The sequence below is a fragment of the Acinonyx jubatus genome, chromosome D4 (assembly GCF_027475565.1).
Source record: "Acinonyx jubatus isolate Ajub_Pintada_27869175 chromosome D4, VMU_Ajub_asm_v1.0, whole genome shotgun sequence".
NCBI classification, from domain to species: Eukaryota; Metazoa; Chordata; class Mammalia; order Carnivora; family Felidae; genus Acinonyx; species Acinonyx jubatus.
The window spans coordinates 16,661,752-16,680,083 of record NC_069391.1 but is presented as its reverse complement, the minus strand read 5'-3'; the positions used below and the strand labels follow the sequence as shown (position 1 = coordinate 16,680,083).

The window sequence follows — 18,332 nt, the reverse complement described above, 5'->3', positions numbered from 1 at the left end:
GCTGGCACGTGAATAAGATTATAAAAGAAATTGGAAGAACTTCTTCTGTTTAGCAGAAAAAGGAGTTGCAGCATGAGTATGGTAGGCAGTAGACCCACAGCAGTCTTGAAACATACTCTGAAATCACCCTTGGTGAACTGGGAGGAATAGAGATTAGCTGGTATTGGGGATGTGACCTCAGACTCTGGAATTAAATAAGGTAAATGGTTTAAGAATAAAAGACATACTGATCATGTGATCAAAGAGCTAAGATTTTTGAGATAAAGGGTATACAAGTGGATCTCCCATTTGGTACATAAGGCATGTCTTTCCATTCTGATACAGAAAATGAAAGTTCTGGAGGAATCATTGCAATATTTTACTCATCAACACACCTCCATTTTCTCCCATCTGTAGTCCAGACTACTCTAGGAGAAGAATCCTCCTCCCTCCTCAAAGCCTTCCACTGTGTTTTTCATGCTAATGGAACAATCCAAATTCCTTAGACAACTTTGAGAGATCCAAGAACATGGCTCTTAACTATCTTTCTGGTCTTGCTCCCACTGCACTGCTCCATGAATACTAAATTCCTGCCATATTTTGCATTTCCACTCTGATTTTTCTCATGTTCCATTCTCATGAATGGAAATACCTTTTTATCATATTTAAGGACTGTGGTATTGAGATTTACAAGAAATATATATTTGATCTTCAACCCCATTTCTGGCACAGTGCTCCTAAAACCCTTGGAATGTCCTAATGGAAGAGAGTAATTAGGGTATCTTTTGTTATTTAATGAGGTGGCTTTTCGAAAGCCCCTAGGGTTGGGGGCTGGTTGCCAGGGGACCCAACCAAGTGATTGGAGGGCTGGAACTTTCAGTTCCACCTCCCTCTGGGGAGAAGAAAGGTACTGGAGGTTGGAGCCATTGCCTGTGTCCAAAGATTTAATCAATCATGACTACATAATGAAGTCTCCGTAAAACCCTAAAAGGACAGTATTCAGGGAGCTTCTAGGTTGGTGAACACGTGGAGATGTGGGGAGAGTAGTGTGCTGGAAGACAGAGCTCAGAATCTCCATGTCTTTTCCCCGCACCTTGCCCTATGCATCTCTTCCAACGGGCTGTTTCAGAGTTACATCCTTTTATAATCAACCAGTTATTTAGTAAAAGTTTTCCTGAGTTCTGTGAGCCAATCTAGCAGACTAATCAAACCCAAGGAAGGGGTAGTGGTTTATAGCTGGCTGGTTAGAAGTACAGAGAACAAAGTGTGCTTGTGATTGGCATCTGAAGGTAGGGGTAGAGGGATGGTCTTGGAGGACTTAGTGCTCAATCTGTGGAATCTGTTTCTATATCTGGGTAGATAATGTCAAAGTTGAATTGAATTGTAGGGCACCTGAATGGTCCCTGGAGAATTACTTGGTGCTATGTGGAACTCCCCTGGCCCCCCATGTTGGAATTGGTCTCAGAACCATGAGGACTTAGCTAGGATGCTTCAACATGAAATCATTTTTTTGATTCATGGCAATTTGCAGTTGTTCTATTCTGTCCATTTGCCTTTATTTTGGGCTTTCCTATATTTATTTATTTATGGACTTCCAATGAACTTTAATCTCCCTGAGTAGGGACTGTACTAGAAAAAGAAAGAGGCTTAGACTTGCATCAAAGATTCTCCATTCCCTGGGTGTGTGACTTTGGAAAAGGTCACTTAATTTCTCTGAGCTTCCTTCTATTTCCTTTATAAAATGGGATAACAATATCAGACTCTCAAAGGTGAATGTAAAGTATGTGTATGAATCTATGATTTTAATTACATTTGAATATACATGGAACTATCACAATTATTTTAAAATTCTTATTCCTATCTTAATCAAGTCTGTTTTGTTGAAAGAGAGGTGAAACAGATCAACTAGCTTCAGGAAAGCTAATATCATTCAAAAATCCAAGATAGTTATAAGTAACACAGCTTTTGAAAGAGAAATGAGGCAAATGAGCCTCAGCAACAATGGGGAAGAGATGCAAATTCCACCAGAGCTCTGTTGGCTTAACTCGCATCAAATGCTCACTGCTGACCACCAATAACCTTCTGCCAGCGGAGTGAAAACATAGAGTGAAAACATGGCACCCGCTTCTCTTGTCCTATGGAATGGGGGCACTTTCCAATGGGAGTATCTGAGCAAATAATACCATAAAATATCCATAGGCTCATAGAGTCTCATACACAAATGTATAAATACTAGTAGTAACCATGGCAAAGCAGGCAAGATATTTTTGTTTGGTTGGTTTTGGTTGGTTTTTTAGACAGGAAATCTCCGTAAGTGATAGAAGCCCTCTGAACTTTTTATACTCCTGAATATAATTGCAGAGAAGGTGTTCAGACTCATCAAAGAAAGCTCTCCATTACAAAGATGTTTAAAATAGGTACAAAGTTTCAGTTATACAAGGTGAATAAGTTCTGGGAGATTTAATAGAATAAATGTGACTACAACTAATAATATGTAGTGTATGCTTGAAATGCTCTAAGAAGGTAAATCTTCAGTGCTCTCACCATAATAAAGATAACAATGGGCAGCAGGGAGGATGGGCGAAATGGGTGAAGGGGAATGGGACATACAGGCTTCCAGTTATAGAATGAGTAAGTCACAGGACTAAAGGTCATGGCACAGGGAATAGAGTCAATGACATTGTAATAGCATTGTACGGTGACATGGTAGCTACACTTGTGTTGAGCATAGCATAATGTACAAAGAAGCTGAATCACTACATGGTATACCTGAAACTATTGTAATATTGTGTGTAACTATATTCAAGTTAAAATTTGAAAAAAGTGTAAAACCATAACTATATGAAGTGATATATTCATTAGCTTCGTTGTGATTATTTCGCAAAGAATATGTATGTGAAATCAAATTGTACACCTTAAATATATACAATTGTGAATTATACCTCAAATTTTGGGGAAAGAAGAGCACATTTAAGCGCACAATTACCTTCAGAAGTCCTTTGCCTGCACCTTGCCTCTTCATGAGCCATTCCTCAGGGTGCCTTGGTTGCTCAACATCACCTGTGAGGCTGGCTTATGCACAGACCAAATCTGATGCAGCTGCTTCTCCAATATGTAGTCTGTGGACTTGTGGTTGTCTACATCATCCTTATTCACAGTTCCTAGAGGTCCCAGCCAGTGCTTCTTAATTGTATAATCAAAATGTAGATCTGATGGGGGTGACTGAATCACTGTAGTGTAATAAATAAGTCTGAATTTGGTTTCCAGTTCTAGCTTTGACATTGATCACCTCTGTGGCTTTAGGCTATTTTTAATCTCTCGAAAATTCTAAGTCTAATTGAGAAGATGATTGCAAAGGCTCGTCCTGCTATGGCCTCTTTGGTTTCTAGACTTTATAGTCTCCAGGGAGAGGTTATGCATATACTCATTTAAAACATCTACTGAGCTTCTCCTACATTCCAAAAACTTTGAGGCTTTAGAAATACAGAGATAAATAAGAGAAGGCTTGATTCCAAACAGGCTCTCGATTTTCCTTCTCTTTCTCTCTTTAACAGCTGGCTTACCTCAGGAGCTTGAGAAAAACACCTGGATTATAAGGTAAAAATCATTCCTGCCTTCACTAAACACAATCCCAGGGCATGAGCCCCCTGGAGTTGAATAAGTGCTCTACTTCTTTCCATTTGTATTTTCTCCATCTGTTCTAATTACATCCCCTCCTTGGGAGTAAGAGAACTACCACTGGCTGTTGCAATGTAAAGGTGAGAAAGGTTAATTAACACTGAAGACAGATCCCAATTGCCTTACATCACTCCACTGTCCATATGCATTACACTGTGAGAGGGTGCCCTCCCTCCTGTGACCCAATACTGCTCATGCCTGCTCCTCTCAACCTCTTGCATGGCTCCCCTCTTTGAGTTACCTCCACAGCACTGCATCCAAAGGCACTCATCCATGTTAATGTGACAAAACACCTTAGTCATAGAGAGGGGGGGAGGCATGTCATGTCTTAGAGTAGAAAGGGTCATGCCAAACTGCCTTCAGGACTCTCAGATCCAACCAGCATTAAAGTCAGCAGCCTGAGTGAATTATAGTCATTTATCCACACAATGACCTGGAGATAGACAATGCTATAACCACTTTGCAGACTGAGAGTAAAAGATTGAGGGAGATGGAGTGATTTACCAATGGTCACACAACAAACAAGAGCCAGGATTTAAACCCAAGTTCACTACATTTTCCATTACATGTTGCTTTTTGTCTGCTTCAAATTCTCCTTTGTTTCATGCCAGTGGTGTCCATTCCTTTTGCCTTCTTCCATTGCTTTCATTTTTCCACCAACTTCCATTATTAAATGCCCCATGTTTAGGTCTTACAGGCCTAGCTTTTTTTACTGTGCCACATCTTCAAACTTTGCCATTAAATATGTTCAATGCAAAAACAAAAAAACCAAAAACCTAAACTATAAATGCTGTGAAAGCAGGGACTTCATTGTGGTTTGCCACTGAATTCATAGCACCTAGCACCTAGTATATCATTAACCATTATTCATTGGATGACTTTAGTAAAGGCCAACTTTTGCCTGTTTTTATTGATATAACATCACATGTTTACTGAATACATACGGTACACTGTAAGGTAAAGTAAGAACCATAGAAGACATCGCTAAAGGATTTTAAAGTCGACTTAAGAAGATAGCACAAATACAAAATTTAACATTCAATTATTCTTTTATTTATAAAATGTATGTCATCTATTCTGTGCTGGAAAATATGTATTTTTTGCTTGGCCTGAAATAATAAACAAGCCCATGTTTTTAATCCACAAATCTTGTTTGTAGAGAGAGACAACAGAAGAGAATATTAAACTCTGGGCAAATAAATGCTAAAGAAGATGTAAATGGGAATATGGAAGGAAAAAGCATAGGTGCCCAATCTGTTGTTTCAAAATCAGAAGAAGAGATCTTGGAGAAAGAGGTGTCTAAGAACACATAGAAGTCAGAGGCAAAGAAGTGTAAGGGTACAAATCATTTCCAGAAGAAACAACACGTAACCAGAAGTTAAAGAAATACTATAAATTATTTAGCATGGCTAGAGGGTAGAGTATGAAGTGAGGAATCCTGAGAGACGAAGATAGGTAGATTAGTGATCACTCAAGACTTGCTTTTCAACATTTGGTTCTAGAACAAACAGCACCAGCCTCGCCTGGGAAGTGCAGTATTGTAGGCACCTGATTTAAGGAGGCATTCACTCTCAGGCTCATGCAGAGTATAGGATTGGTACCAGTACTGCCCTAACAATGAGGCCTCCTTAAATTGTTCACCTGTGATGTCTCAACTTACCCTAGTCCTAGACACAATGGATCAAAACTAGTTTAACAAGATGCCCTGGGGATGTGCATGCACATTGCATTTGAGAAGAGCTGTTCTAAAGGGTTTGTAAACCATGCTTGTGTTTGGAGATGGTCTTGGAAGCAATGGTTGTGATTTACAGGCATTCGACAAGAGTAGATTCCTTGACATATAAAGGTCCCTGGAAATGTGGGGGAAAATGCTAAAGTCGACCATGTCAGGAGCTAGAGAAGCTAGTTAGGAGGCTGTTAGAGCGAGTCTTAAAGAATCTTTAGGATTTAATCCGTTAAAGTTAAAGATTCTACTGTAATTCTTTAAGTATTATTATAGTGACTCAGGACTGGAGGAGTAGTCAGGTTTGAGGGGTGTTTGATCAGATTTAGTGGGTGGCTGGAAGTGTGGAGTAAGGATGAAGGAGAAATCCAGAACACCTGGCTCAGGCTGCAGCAACCAGGTGGTTGGGAGTACCACACACTGACAAAAGAGCGACATGTGGAGAGAAAATGATGAGTAAACACCTGGAGATGTTAAATTTGATAAATTTTAGTTTATACAACATGATATATGGGTGTCCAGATTATGAAGAGAGATAGGAGGTACAGAGATGGATTTCAGAACTATCATCTCTAAAAATGATAATGAGAGCTGTGGGAATAGGAGTTTTTAAAGTATATAAAATAAGAGCTATTTTTTTTAAATGTGGAATACCAACATTTAAGTAATATCTGAACAATTATTTTCATTTTTGAAATTATCTTCACATCTAACGTACCATTTGAACTAAACTAACTTTTTTGGGGAAGGCAGGCAGGGAAAGATTACGGTCTTCACAGATAAAGAAACTGGGGCTTGCAAATTTGAAGTTCATCTAGCTGAACACCCACCTGGAGCTGTTCCAATAGCATTGTAGGGCATGCAATCAAGAGAGACACCCAACAGAATTAACGCAGACCACAGTGGTTAACAAAGCCTTCATGGAAGAAGTACCCATTATTTCACCAAGTGTTACTTATGAGCAATAGATCTTTAGCCTTGATATTTATGGTTTAATATTTTAACAATTAGTATATTTGCTAAGTGTTTGAGAGTCCTGAACAACTATTGGTAAAAGAAAAATAAATGCTCCTTTGTCTATTCCAGGATTATTGAAGATTTTACAATGACCTGGGCAACATATTAAGAACTGATTGCTATTAAATCTTGAATGACAAAATCTTGACAGAAATACCTCTTAATCATCCTATCACTTCAGGCCAGACTAATTATGATGGTACAAATGTGTACTTTGAGGCAGAACAGCAGCTAATAATTCTACCTACATTAGGCAGTTATTTGGACAGGAGAAAGATGCAATAACTGATTTATAATGTGAGACATGATTAAGAGGAAACTTTTGACTATATTAATCTTACCTACAATTCCTAACCTTGGGTGACACAGAATCAACTATAACAACATTCTGAATTCTTATAAACATTCTCCATGTTAGTCACAGAATTACAGCTACATCTTTATCTTTCACAAGTGACCTAAGGTTCTAAGAAGTATAATAATTACCATTAACCATTATATGGTTTGTTATATTTTTAAAGTACTCTAACATAGAATATTTAATTGGATAATTACTAAAGTGTTACAAAGAGAGCAAGATGGAAATTTTTACTCTTGTGTTTTATTTAAAAAGATGGGAGAAAATAAAGTTTATGGAGGATGAGATTTGCTTGGGTTAAAATAGTAGTTAATAGCAATAGTTTTAATATAAATAATATATTAAGAGCATAAGATATGCCAGGAATTGAGCCAAGTGCTTTATAATCATTATTTCACTTAATCCTTACAATGAACTATGTATTATTATCCTCATATTACAGATAATGAACCTAAACCTTGAACAAGAAAGTTGTACAAAATTAAACAGAATATGTAATGGAACTGGGAGATGAAGTGAGTTCTAACTCACCATAACACTTTGCTCTTAGGAGTCATTCAGTAATCCTGTTGAATATCCATTACAATGAGGGTATAGTTGGAGACACTAAAAATCTATAAATTATTGTTTTATAAAAATATATACAGAATATTAGAATATTAAAAATAATTAAAATGAACAGATTCTTTAAAAATTACCCAAAATATAAACATGGTTCCTTTTTTTTTAAACAATTTTTTCTTATGTTTATTTCTGAGACAGAGAGAGACAGAGCATGGGTGGGGAGGGGCATGGAATCAGAGAGAGAGGGAGACACGGAATCCGAAACAGGCTCCAGGCTCCAAGCTGTCAGCACAGAGCCCGATGCGGGGCTCGAACTCACAAACCGTGAGATCATGACCTGAGCCGAAGTCAGTCACTCAACTGACTGAGCCACCCAGGCGCCCCAAACATGGTTCCTTTAAGAACTTAATAGTTTGGGGGTGCCTGGGTGGCTCAGTCTGTTAAGCGTCTGACTTGGGCTCCAATCATGATCTCCTAGTAAATTCAAGCCCTGCATTTGGCTCTGTGCTGGCAGTGCAGAGCCTGGAGCCTGCTTTGGATTCTGTGTCTCCCTCTCTCTCTGCCCCTCCCTGGCTCGTGCTCTGTCTCTCAAAAATAAACATTAAAAAAAAAAAGAACTTATAGCTTGGAAGTCTATAAAGAGATAATTCCAAAACAGTGTGGGCACTGTAACAAAAAATGGAATGGAGAGGAAACAGACTCACAGATTAACATCACAGAAAAAGGATCTTACGGGGCAGATAGGAATTTCTTGGGCCACAAAGAGTGAGGGGGCCAATTCTAGGCAGACAGGTCAGCATATGAAGAAAACAATGCATGTACATATAAAACAGTAATTTAGAGAATAAAGAAAAAGTTTTAGATAACTGCACCGTGGTTTTAAGGGTGAAATGATAGAAGATGATGTTATTGGAACCAGATTATTATACCTGTTTTAGTCAAAGGAAGCATTAGAGATACTAAGCCAGTAAATGAATGTGGAGGTGGGTTTCCTAGAGAGTCAGATGATTGCTTGATGTGTGGGAAACTTAAGAGGGGCCTGTTATGGACTGAATCTTTGTGTCCCCTCCCCAAATGCCTATGTTGAAACCCTACTCTCCAGTGTGACAGTTTAAGGAAGTGGACCCTTTGGGAGTAATTGGGATTAGACAGGGTCATGACGGTAGCACTCTCATAAATGGGATTACCGCCTATGAGTAGCACTAAATAGCTTGTGTCCTCTGCTTTCTACCATATGGAGATACAAGAAGTAGGTAGTATGTGACCTGGAATAGGACTATCACCAGAGCCTGACCTTGTTGGTACCCTGATCTTGGACTTCCAGCCTCCAGAACTGTGAGAAATTTGTTGTTTATAAACCACCCAACCTATGATACTTTGTTACAGCAGTCCAAACTGATAAGACAGTGCCTGAGAGAGAGGACAAGGTGAGTGGTTTGCTGTGAAGCTGTGCAGGAGCCAGACAAGGAGGGCCTGACTTAAGGCAGTAGAGTGGGCACAGAGTTGAGACTAGGTGTTTGGAAAGTCTGGATGAACAGACTTGGGTACCAATTTGCTAGCCTTCCGTCCACAAGGCTCGGTAAACCTAATTCCTCCATTATTATGTTCCCAAACCTATTTTATTTTTATTGATGCTTTCCTGAATATCAAAGCCTCTCTTGATAGCTCTCTCAACTATATTCAACTTCTCATTCTTGTCATTCAAATCTTGTAGTACTTCCTCTGGCAAGGTGCTTAGCATGGATTCCTTAATTCCCAAGTTAATGTGTATCCATACCTTACCATGACTGGTCTGTAAATATCTGGAGAAAAGGATCAGTGTCTGATTACTCTTAAATCCATTACAAACCTAGCTCAATATCTGAAGTATAGGTAAATATTAAATACTGGTTGAAAAATGAACTATTCTGCAATTCTTACCCAGTCCTTCTAATGACATAAATAGTCTTAGGCTTCACAGTAGACTTAATTAATGGTTAAATGCATTTGGTATCCACTCCCATAACACTTCACAATCCCAATCATAATACTCATCATTGAGTATTAAAATTTATTTCTAGATTCTGTTAATTGTATGATGAGACCCACTGCACCTCTTACAATGTTTGAAACTCCATAAATGCTTATCTAATTAGTGAATAAATAAACAAGTCATTAATTATTTTGTCTCATGTGTTATGCATTTTGCCTCCCAGATCTTCCCTTTGTGCTCTATGCGTGTGCACACATGTATCTTTGCATGCCTGTCCGGCAACTTCGGCTCTTTAGAGCATACTCAAAAAATACAAAGAAACCCAGAGAGGGCTCTATGTAGTCAAGACGGAAATTAAAACATCCATTTTGACCTCTTCCAGAGGTATATTGTGAACTCTGAGAACACAGCTTCAAAACTGGCATTGCCATCTTAACAAATTCATTCGACCAGAGAATCAGGCCACACAGGGTGTCAGGTTCCACCAGAAGTTAGATGAAAGTCTTCTGGAATTTCACCATTTTCCCCCCCAAACACATATGCTGTGCTTAGAAGGGCCAGGGAAATTCAGTGGACACTGATTAGAAAAGCTAAGAGAAAACTCCCTGATACTCAACTCCTGCCAACTTGAAGACAGTGTAGTCACATAGTTTTTGTGGTATCAACTGAATCAACACAGGTATTGGCACCGGATTTACTTATGAAACTGGGAAAAAGCTACTTGGAGTGAGGAATTTTGAATAATAGCCTAAATCCAGGTAAGAAGTAGTTTTGGTCTTCCTCATCCAGTTCCTGTTTCCATCATACACTTCTGAGTTAATTCTACTACCACCTGTGTTCTCTTACACGATGTTACCCCAGATATTGCCATTCTATTTGGTGTCACCTTTCACCCTCCACTGTTGAGATGACATCCTTATTCATCTAGCTAGTGTCTCCTACCCCTGCTACCCAGGACTTGAGAATTCTTCTGAGGTTTTATCTTGTTCTTTCCGTTGGAACATACTCATCTGTTTGTCCATTTTGTTTGATCTCTTCCCTGTTCCTTTCTGTGCATTAGATAAAACCACCACCTCTCCCAGTCTTAGAGGAGCGGCCTCCTGTAGGAGATGAACCTTATAAGTCAACTCTGCCCTAGCTCTTGGTGGTCTCTCAAACATTTTTGAGTGTCCAAACAGTCCATTCTATTTTTAATGGCTCCCAGTAGTTGAGGGTGTGCCGAGACCTGATCTTGTTCTAAAGAGGGAATGGTCTCTGGCATAGCTTTCAAGCATGCAAATATACCCTGTCCCGTGGGACCACAAGCCTAGCCCCCTTGGCTACCAGTTCCAGGTGATCTAGGGGTGTCCCCTGGCAGCAGTTGCAAAAAATTGGGGCTCCAAATGAGTGTATAATATATGCTCCTGTCTGGGAGACACAGTCCAGTGGTATGGAGACAGAAAGAGAGTACCAAGATGGCCACACTGGCTTATGTCCAGTAGGCCTCTAGAGTGAGCCAAACATGAAGCCTACCCTTAGGGCTGAAGCTACAGGACAAGCAAATAGTCCAGTTTCACACAAAGACTGGGGGTGTATTTCACTCCACCGTCTGTGCGTTGCTCTCCGGGAAGCAGCGTGCCAACAATGGTTCCCCGTCGTTACCATCTGGTGGAACCGAGAAACCCAAGTCCACAGGGGCCGCAAAAACACACCAGAAGCATGCAGACGCCTGTGCTTCGGGCCCTCCAGAAAAGACTGTGGTCAGTCGTTCCAGGTTTGTGTGATTAGAAGCCTGCCCCTCAGGCTACAGCCACAAAAAGCTAAGCGGGCGCCTTCTCGGAGCTCCCTGGGCCTCACGCCTGGGGTGCCCTAGGGGTGGCGGCCCTTTAGGAGCTCTCTCCATTGGTTACAGGCCTGCGGGAAGTACGAGGAAGCCCCGCCCGCGCCCCTGGCAACAGCTGCCAAATACGAGGCCTGCACCCGCCTCCTGAAGCTCTCAGCACCCCGGGGGCACGTGCGCTCTGGCACACTGCCGGGACGGCGTGGAGAGGGTGTCCGCCGTGAAAGCGGAATAAAAAATAGAAAAGGAAAGAAGAGGGAGGGGGGAGCGGAAAGGGAGCCTACAGTTTTAAGAAGAAAACAAAAAAGGCGGCGCCCAGCGGCTGGAGCTTGGCGAGGGAGCGGGAAGATGGCGCCTGCCAATCTTCCTGTGCAAGGACTGCGGCCTCCAAATGCGCCCCAAGCAGGCGCCTACGTCCTCAGGGCGGAGCTCCACGAGGAGCAAATTGAGCCTCTCTCACATCTAGAGAGCCGAGGCCCTCCGCGGCGGCCTGCCGCTGGGCCCAGAAGGTGGGTGAGTCCTAGGGTGCCCCCGAGACCCATTCCTCCCAGCGCGGTTTGCCACGGGAGTGTCGTGGAAGCGAGCCACCCCACCCCCTCCTCAGGGGGGTGGGTGCCTTCATAGCTGGACAGTTACAGGCCCGGCTCTCAGGTGCCACTCGTAGAAGCTGGGGGGTTCAAACCCTTTACCTCTCGGGGAGAAGCTCTGGGTTTCGGTGGGTCGCCACCTGGCCGCGCTCGGGATGGGGGACTGTGCCCCAGCCTCCTACCTGCTTTCGTGTGGGCCTCTCTCCTTCGGACAGGATGCACAGGAGTCACTCAGAGAGTTTTTTAGGTTTTTTTCCAGGGAAACTTCTTCCACATTTATCTGTAGACTCTAACAGGAGGAGCAGAGCCCAGACCCTCTGAGGCCACCATCTTGAAGCGGAACTGGACAATTCTTTATAGAGTTTCTCCCCACCCCCCGGAGTCAGGTTTCTCCTATTTGCACCCAGTCGGGCCACACACCTGCTCAGTATTTGATAGTGGCTCCCCTAAACCGTGCCAGAAACTCGTGGATATTTTTGTTGGGCAGACAAGTATCTCAGCGGTGACTCTTCATACCAGACTGCTTTAAAAAAAATTATTTTGCAGACCTTCTTGCCATTGCAAATAATATTCTCCCTGCCTGAAATGGCCTTCCCTCTGTTTGTTTACACTCATAAATCCTACTCATCCTTCTCTGCTCAGATATTGCCTTCTTTGTAATGTCTTCCCTTATCACCTTATAAAATGAGAGGGGTAGACAGGCTTTCTATTTTATTAACCATCTATGGTCTGAGGCTTGTTCACGTCTCTTTAACCCCACCAGATGCGAAGGCACTTGAAGGGCAGGGGGTTTTCAACTCTTAATTCTCTGTGCTCAGATGTAAGTGTGAGTCCAAAGTAGAAACTGTTAACTATTTGCAGAATGATTCTATTCACATCCTTATGGCAAATATCTTACTTGCAGATATGGCCCCAGTAAGATGCACCTGTGCCAATTGTCCCCATCATTAATATGGCAAGTTCTGAGCATCCATTATTCCATAATTCCTGGGCGGCCCCCATATTTCAGCTGATACAAAGTCAACCTTCATATAGATGGCACCTCTGCTCTGGTGTGATCACCAAGAAGCCATAAAGAGGAATTAGTCAGCTTAGGTGGATAATTGATGGATGTCAAGTGTCCCTTTGTATAAAAGACTTGCTTCTAGACCGATTGCCTGAGGGCTCAAGAGGCTCCTAGTTGACAACCCAGATGCCTTCTTTTTACTTCCTCTGAATATCTGCATTTTCATCCAAAATTAAGGCACCAAGGACAGCTTTGAAGCGATGGCCTCGGGGCTAGTACATTTAATGAGAAATCTTATTTTCAGGGGTCATCTTCTGATACCTTGTGCTAATCACGCCTGGCCTTGAAGTGATGGGATTGCTATGCACCTACTTAAATTAAAAAAAAAAAAATCTTACAATTTAATAGGACATACTAGTTTTAGAGGTTTTTGACAACTTGATTTGCTTTCTTCTAATTAGTTAATGGTTGGTTCAGGCTGTGACAGCCCCCAGCAGGGCTTACAGCTTATAGTCAAAGCTTATGGCCTTGAAATACAGGCTCTAAGCTTAGAGTGGTTAGGAAAAAACATAAACAGGGAAGTAATATGTGTTATCCATAATGAAAGGCTCTTCCCTCCTCCCTCTATCATTCAAAGAACTGAAGAAGGTCCCTCCCCCCACCCCCAGCCTGAAAAACTGACATTCTAAAAGTAAAAGATTTAGGAGTGCCTTACTCAAATTCATGAGTGATATTCATTGCTGAGTTAGGATGACAACCCTCGTTTTTGACTCCCAGTGTAAAGTTCATTTCACAAAACACTATGCTGCCTCTTGCAAAATTCACCTGTTAAGCGTTAAAGTAGGTAAAATGCCAGTTTGAAGCTCAACAGGATGATAGGGGGGAAAGTAGGCTGAAGGAGCAGCTGAACTTGTTGATTGGTATTACTCCATGCAGCTACACCCCCACTTACACTACCCCAGCCCACTGATCAGCATTTTCCTTTTGTGCAGACTTTCTAGCCAAAGAATCAATACATCATTAGCCTGTAGCATGTTGTTTTCTGGGTATCAGACGAGCTCCTGGGAGCATTCTTTGAGTCATAATGACAGGGGTTGGGCTGTAATGTAAGTCCTGAATTATGCCACATTAAGGATCTTCCTCCCCCATGAAGCTGGTAAGCTGCTCAAATATTCCCTTGTGTGGCTTCAGACACAGCCATCAAATATTTAGCATGGATTTTGGCTAATGTGCCTCACTTATCCCCAAGATATTCTCCTAAAACAGGTAGCTGGTATTAATACCCGTTAAGAGGTGAGGAAAGAGAGCCTTGAAGAGATTAAGTGGACAAGACTTGCATCCTGGAGTAGCCAAATCAATCCCTTAGATCCCTTTACTGCACTAGCCACTCCCTGTTCCTTTGGCTTTGAGAACCAGAAAGGTTTTGAAAATTCTCTTCACGGACTGTCTCCAGCTGCTCTATCCCCAGCCAGAGAGCTCATGACCACCGGCTGGCATTAAACTTCATCATTCTCTGCCCTCCGCTCCTATTCCTGAGCCTGTCTCTTCCCAAGACTCAGACGTCCCTTCTCTCTCAGCCTCCCCCAGCCCTCATCTCCTTCCTCTCCTTCCCCCTGAATGACTCATTTTGTTTACTGAGCAGAGAAGCTAATAGAAGGCAGCAGAATTTAAGCTTCCCTGGGACTTGCTTTACACGCTGACAAAATCATTCTTTTCTCTCTCTGTTAAATATTCATGGCTCTCAGATTTTTAGATACAAAGGTACATTTTGTTTTAAAATGTGCTGATCCACGACATACTGGTTTGCATTGATTTCTTCCTCTTTGCATTTCTATTGCATTGGAAATAAAGAGGTCCTCATTCACTTCTTCTGAAATATGGACCTGAATTTATCTTTGGTTTTCTTTTTAATTTGGTTGCTATTTGGCAAAAGGGCTGATGTTGGTAGACATTTTCCATGTTTGTGCGTTTTTCTCTTTTGACATGGTGCGCGTGCACACACACGCAGACACGTAGACGCAGAAAAATCACATCATCTTTTCCAGGCATCACAGCCTCATGTTAATGTGATTTGAAAGGGATTTTGACAAAGGTTTGATCTATTACAGAGTTCAAATATTTACAATTTGGAACAAAAATAAAATGTAGATTTACACAGATGAAGAACAGACTCCTCCTAGAACCGTTCAGAGAATAGTCGAAAATGAAATGGGAGCAGAAGTGCCTCCATCTTAAAAAAGGAGGAGTGAAGGAAATGACATGGCATAAGAATTATGGAAAGAGAATAAATGGGGGTGGGAGGGAGGAGGGATAAAAATCCTGATTAATTCAGGTCACTTGACAGAGTCTTACAATGTACAGTGCAGATGAAAGGAGTAAAGGCTTTCAGATTCTGGAAGATACATGGGGAATTTTCTTTCCCCTAGCTGGTATCACACATATTGCCATATGAAACTAAACGAGAAAACAACCAGTTGATAAAAAAAGCTGATTTTTTTTTCTTAGTGTAGTAAGGGAATATACTATCTTGGCAGATTTTTCATAAAGTCGTGGAGTACGGAGGATAAATTTAGGAATTTTTTGAGGTTTTGCAGTCTTTTAGTTAAAATATGTGACTAGAATTGGGTAAGGATTCTGATCTAATTATCTGGGATTGGTGAACACTTCAGCTGGAAGACTCTTAGGGAGTCTGATGCAGTGGAAGAGTTAAACTATTCGATGCTTACTTAAATAATTTTTTTTAAAGAACCTGGAATTAAGAATAAAATTATTTGTGATTTTTACCTTCCCAGGCAACAGTTTCTTAGAATAGTAAAGTCATGTTGATGAAGGCAATGGGTTAATAAAGTCATGTTGGTATAAACAGTCAGCTGTGTGGGTATAGGAGATTTGAAATATTGATTATAAATTTTCATAATTAGGAAATACCTGAAAGTTTATCTGGCCTAGTATCAGCTCGATTCTTGAATTCCCTTGTGACATGCCAACCGGGTGCTCATTCAACCTCTCAGAGACAGAAACCAGTGCAAAGTTCTAGAGACTCTGGCAGAGGGCACTGGTAGATATTAACTCAAGGTTTCCAAAACTAATATAATTGAAGTATTCTATGGATCTCTACTTCTCTTTCCTTTTTTTAGTTTACGAAGACTGGTTTCATTGTCCTTTACTCTCTAGCTTTTCTCTCCTCGTATGTGCTTACTCATAGGACCTGCATCCTCATCACAAGACTTTCTGAGAATCTCCAGGGCCCTCCACGGTGTATGTATCTCATGGGCTTTATAAACACTTCCATCTTAACTTCCTCACAGCTACCAATGTCATTCCCTAAGCGTTTTCCAGTTCAGATTCTCAGAGTGGAACTCTAATTTGTCTGGCTTATGCTTTATTCCAGACCATTTCATGGGCCACTGACCAACCAGTATGTGCATTGGCTGTGTTGAGGGACAGGTGCCCCACTTTGATCAATCAAATGTAGCCCTGGTGAGGCTGGGTTCTGCAATAAGAGACCAGTCTGGTATTTCCTTGAAAGGGCTATTCTCAAGTAGTTTCTGTAAGGAATACTGTGAGTGGAAAGATTTTATAATGTTTTTAAAAATTCTTTTAAACTTTTTTTAAGTTTATTTATTTTGAGAGAGAGAGAGAGAGAGTACAAGCAGGGGAGGAACAGAGAGAGAGAGGGAGAGAGAAGAGAGAAAGAAAATCCCATGCAGGCTCCACACTGTCAGCACTGAGCCTGATGCAGCGTTTGAACTCACAAACCGTGAGATCATGACTTGAGCCAAAATCAAGAATCGGATGCTTAATCAACTGAGCTACCCATCCATACTAGGAGAGAAGTATAGCTGTCCCTGTAATATTTTTCAAAGAAAATGATGAGGATGTCAATATCATAGCAAACATGTCTAAATCAGAGGAAATTTACCTATTTTGCCTATTGTGGACATTGGTCTTAGAAGACATTATGTTTTTAAAACTCTTGCCATTAATTATTTTTTTTTAATGTTGATGTATTGAGAGAGAGACAGAGAGAGGGAGAGAGAGAGACAAAGCATGAGTGACGGAGGGCAGAGAGAAAGGGAGACACAGAATCCGAAGCAGGATCCAGGTTCTGAGCTGCCTGCACAGAGCCCCATGTGGGGCCCAAATCCAAGTACAGTGAGATCACTACCTGAGCGGAAGTCAGATATCTGCTCAACCGACTAGGCCACTTAGGCGCCCCAGCTAATCTTAAGTCCAAAGACTTGGATGCACGTTGGGGATCTATCAAAACACATTACAGGGGTGCCTGGGTGGCTCAGTCGGTTAAGCGTCCAACTTTGGCTCAGGTCATGCTGTCACAGTTCGTGAGTTCCAGCCCCACTTCAGTCTCTGGGCTCCGTGCTGACAGCTCAGAGCCTGGAGCCAGCTTTGGATTGTGTCTCCCTCTCACTGCCCCTCCACCACACATGCTCTGTTTCTCCTTCAAAAATAAACATTTAAAAAAATTAAAAAACAAAATACACTATAGCATTGTATACTTCAGTGTTTATTAGTGCACATGAACAGCTTAGCAGTTGAAAGTGGACCCCAAATCTCTGAATACCTTATCATCTTTTTATTTTCAGATGAAGTTTTTTTTTTTAATTCCTTCTATTCCTTCAACTAAATCCTGTGCCATCCTTCACAGCATTTATGAAAGTCAGTCATGGTTGTAGGTTTTTTCTTTCTCGTTTTGTCTGTATTCCCCCATAAATTGTCACTATGGCAGGGACCATTACTGTCTTGTTTACTTATTCCTAGTGTATAGATACCTGTTGAATAAAACAAAGCAGAATCACAGAGAGAGGACTGAGGAGAGTAGGGGAGATAAATTAATACTCATCCTGTAGGACTTCATTATATACATAAGGTCACCAGAAATAGTCTATAACTAAAGATATAAAGTAGGATATATAGACACAGTACTTTCTACTCTGGCAGCTTTTCTTGTTAAGGTTTAGAGTGGGATTTTTTTCCAAATTTTCACTCTTACAGGAACATGGATCATAAATATGAAACTTGTGAAGGAAATAAATAATGAGAAAAGTTCTTTACATCCTGATTTCAGAAAATCTTCTCCCCAAGGGGACATTATTTGCATGTTTTTCAGTTAGAGGTGAAACTTAACTACAAATACTTCAGGAAAAGTAGAAACTAACCTACTAATAAGGTGCCTAGGTTTTAAAAATAGTTGTGCTTTCAAATCATGGCTCTGTGAGATTGTGTACAAATGGCTTAACCACTCTGACCCTCACCTTCTTCTGTAAAATGTGCATCCCACTGACATTACTAAGAGAGGTAAATGACAGGAGGGAATGCCTGATACGGAGTGCAAATAATACCTTTGATTTTATTGTATATTCTATATTGTTTAATCTTTGCCACATTCGTCAACACTAGTGGCTAAATGAAAAATTAGTGAAAAATTGAGGTTCAGAAAGTTCAAGCAACTTGCCTGAATGATACATCTTAAAAAAGACAAGTGCAATATTGTGACTTATAAGGTATGTTTATTTGGTCTCTCAGATGACCAAAGTAGATTTCACATATATATTTGATTTTCTCACAAAGTTCCTGGCTCACAGCTCCCAAAACACTAGGAATCTCCTCA

At 41.1% G+C, this 18,332-nt stretch overlaps 1 long non-coding RNA gene across 1 annotated transcript in view; it reads right to left on the bottom strand.

Moving 5' to 3' along the window:
- Positions 1-12,101, bottom strand: part of LOC128312125 (uncharacterized) — a 262,101-nt gene extending 250,000 nt beyond the window's left edge. Inside the window, exon 1 of the long non-coding RNA XR_008291015.1 lies at positions 11,880-12,101. This is a non-coding gene — a long non-coding RNA (uncharacterized LOC128312125). The remainder of the gene's footprint in view (positions 1-11,879) is intronic.
- Positions 12,102-18,332: the final 6,231 nt, after the last annotated feature.